This window comes from Penaeus chinensis, chromosome 16 (assembly GCF_019202785.1).
Source record: "Penaeus chinensis breed Huanghai No. 1 chromosome 16, ASM1920278v2, whole genome shotgun sequence".
NCBI lineage: Eukaryota > Metazoa > Arthropoda > Malacostraca > Decapoda > Penaeidae > Penaeus > Penaeus chinensis.
In genome coordinates this window covers 28,547,012-28,550,710 of record NC_061834.1, presented here as the reverse complement: position 1 = coordinate 28,550,710, position 3,699 = coordinate 28,547,012, and positions in this window count along the sequence as shown.

The following is a 3,699-nucleotide window of genomic DNA, read 5'->3' as shown; positions in this document are numbered from 1 at the left end:
AACATCTTTGAATTGGCACCTCCTCCTTTTTCTTCCCCTCCATCCCTCCCTCCTTCTTCCTTTCCCTCCACAGTGTGCTGTGTGGTGCAGCGGTAGCGATCTCGTCTTAGCAATCTTGCTGACCTGCGTTCGAATCCCTCGCCGCCAGTGGATGGTAACCCCGGCCATTTCTTGCACACAGGGGATAACTTAGAAGCAAAATAAAACAGACACTATGTCACACCAAGAATATCCATTGTAACAAGTGGAATCAAACTAATCCTTCTCTCTTTTCCTCTTCCCCTTTTCTTTCTTTCGTTCCTTCTTCGTTTTATTAATTCATTCACTTCGTTTTATTTTTTATTTATTTTTTTTTGCATTCAATTCTTCTTATTCTCCCTTCTTCCCTCTTTTTTATTCTACGATTCCTCCTCTTAAATTTCTCTTCCTATTCCTCCTGTTCTTTCCTCACTCTCTTGTACCTCCTCCTCCTCCCTCCCCTTTCCCACAATGTCTATACCTCCGATATGCAGATTACTATGACCTCCGCCTCCACCTCCCCTCTCCCCAGAATATCTTCACTTCCTTACCCCCACCCTCCTTTCTCCTCTGACACCGCCCACCCCTTTCCCCTCTCTCTTTCTCCCGACTTTCCTCTCCCCTCTCTCCTTCCTCCCTTCCCCCACCCTCCCCTCTCCCTTCTTACCTCTCTCATTCCCTCCCCTTCCCTCTCCCATCCCCCTCTCTCCTTCCCCCACCCTCCCCTCTCCCTTCTTCCCTCTCTCATCCCCTCCCCTTCCCTCTCCCATCCCCCTTTCTCCCTTCCTCACCCTACCCTCTCCCCTCTCTCCTCCCCCCCATCCTTCCCTCTCCGCTTCCCACCCCCCCTCTTTCCTCAGACCTCCCCCCACGTACCCCCGCGTCGACCCTTGAAAGTGAACAATACACTGGGATAATCATATGCATAAGAAAGGCAGAAGCTTAACCCAAATAGAGTAATGAATACCCACTGGGGAGGGAGGGGGGGGGAGTAAGGGTTGCCACAGGGGGTGGCAGGGAAGGGAGAGGAAGGAGGGAGAGAGAGAAGGGGAGTGACTAGCGTAAACATACTGTGAAAGTTAAATACAGAGAATTGGAGATAAATAGAAAAATAGATTGATAGATAGATAGATTGAGAAAGAAAAAAAGGAAAGACGGGGATTGTACCCAGACAAAGGAAAGAGTAAAGAATGGCCAAATGGAGAAGAGAGAGAGAGAGAAAGAGAGAGAGAGAGAAAGATAGAGAGAGAGAGAAAGATAGAGAGAGAGAGAAAGATAGAGAGAGAGAAAAAGATAGAGAGAGAGGAAGAGAGAGAGAGAGAGAGAGGAAGAGAGAGAGAGAGAGAAGAGAAAGAGAAAGAGAGAGAGAGAGAGAGAGAGAGAGAGAGAGAGAGAGAGAGAGAGAGAGAGAGAGAGAGAGAGAGAGAGAGAGAGAGAGAGAGAGAGAGAGAATAAGAGAGAGCCTTCCATCAGACAGACATTATCATGACAAACGTAGTGATTAAGCTCCTTCTCCTGACCTTCTCCGCAGTGACCTTAAAACAGGAGAAAAACAGAGGTCGGTAAAATAACCTTTATCGAGCGTGGGAGTCGGCGAGCTATATTGATTGACAGAAAGCGGGAGGTGGGAGGGGGGAATAAAGGAGGAGGGAGGAAGGTGGGAAAAATTGAGGGAGTAGAAAGGGAGAAGGAGAAGAAGGTGGAACAGAAAAGAGAATGGTATAAACTTAAAGAAAGGTATGGAAAAGGGAGAACAATTCAAATCTTGTAGAAACCAATTACAAGAGACGAAAGAAAACGAGGGAAAAAAAGAACACCCGATCACGAAGACAAGTCCCACCCATAAGGTCCCTCCGCGCCATATCCCCAGACAAATGAACATCGCCATGCGCCCCTTCCCCCCTAAAAAAAAAATGAGCATCGCCATCCGCCATAAAACCATAGAACAAGTGAACTTCTCGATCCGCTGCCCGCCAAGACCCGGACAAATGAGCATCGCCATCCGCCGCCAAAATCCGAAGATCGCGATGCGCCGAGACGGGGAAATGAACATCGCGATGCGCCGGAAACCGGACACAGGATGCCATTCATCACCAGAACAGGTTCCGCGTGCCACGGGGAACAAGCCATCCCCGCCTTCCTTCAGGCATCAATTCTTCCTCGAAAGGAGACGATATTGGCTCTCACGGATAATAGGAGGAAAGAAAGAGGAAGTTGGATTAAGATGTGATGGTCTGTTGACAGGAAGGGGAGGGGAAAAAGGGGGGAGGAGGAAGAGGAGGAGGGAAACGGGCGGTGGAGGGAAAAAAGGGAGAAGGTCGAGAAAGAAGAAGAGGAGGAGGAGGACGAGGAGGAGGAGGAGGAGGAGGAGGAGGAGGAGGAGGAGGAGGAGGAAGAGAGGAGGAGGGGGAGGAACAGGAGGGAAACAGTCGTCGATCTGTCACTGTCAAGAGTTGCACTGTCAATGACTGCAATTGCCACCTCGTTTTGGTCTCGCGCGGAATGAGGTGCAAGAACGTGATTGTTGCAAGTTGTTCGAAGGAAGCACATTGCACTATGATTGTACAGGCGAGAGAGAGAGAGAGAGAGAGAGAGAGAGAGAGAGAGAGAGAGAGAGAGAGAGAGAGAGAGAGAGAGAGAGAGAGAGAGAGAGAGAGAGAGAGAGAGAGAGAGAGAGATAAAGAGAGAGAGAGAGATAAAGAGAGAGAGAGAGATAAAGAGAGAGAGAGAGAGATAAAGAGAGAGAGAGAGAGATAAAGAGAGAGAGAGAGAGATAAAGAGAGAGAGAGAGAGATAAAGAGAGAGAGAGAGAGATAAAAAGAGAGAGAGAGAGAGAGATAAAGAGAGAGAGAGAGAGAGAGAGAGAGAGAGAGAGAGAGAGAGAGAGAGAGAGAGAGAGAGAGAGAGAGAGAGAGTGAGTCATGAAAAGCAGAAAAGTTGGGAAATAAGCAGAGTGGGGAGAGGGGCAGAAGAAGACGGCGGGTATAAGGAAGAAAAAGGCGGAGCATAAGGATAAGGATGGAGAGGAAGAGGAGGAGGGCGAGGGAAAAAAAAAAGATTTAAACGAAGAGGAAGAAAAAAAAGGAAGAAGGAAGAAGAAGAAAGAAGAAGAAGAGGAAAAGAAAAAAAAATACCTCCAGGGCAACAGTACGAGAATCCACCTGGCTGAAAATACTCTCCCTCCCTCATTTCCCCCTCCCTCCCCCTCCCCCCCCCTCGCCACGCATAATGCACGAGGGCGGTCCGCTGGCGCCAGGTAGTCTCCCGGCCGGCGCCCGCCCGTGGTCAATACAAAGGTGTCCCTCCCTCCGCCCCTGCCAACGGCCCTTGTCTACCGCCCCTGCTAACCGCTTCCCTGCTTCCCTATCTAAGCGACCGGCGAAAGCAAAAGAGTTGTCGATGGTAATTAAGGACAACGTTTGATGGCAACATTTACTTAAATGCCCTCCGTGGCTTGGGAAATAATGACGAGAGAGAGGGAGGGGAGAGGGAGAGGCAGGGAGGGAGGAAGGGGGAGGGAGGGAGGGAGGGAGGGTGGGAGGGAGAGAGGGGGGGAGAGGGAGAGAGAGAGAGAGAGAGAGAGAGAGAGAGAGAGAGAGAGAGAGAGAGAGAGAGAGAGAGAGAGAGAGAGGGAGGGAGGGGGGGGGGGGAGTGTCTTAATAGTAGTTAATGATTATGATG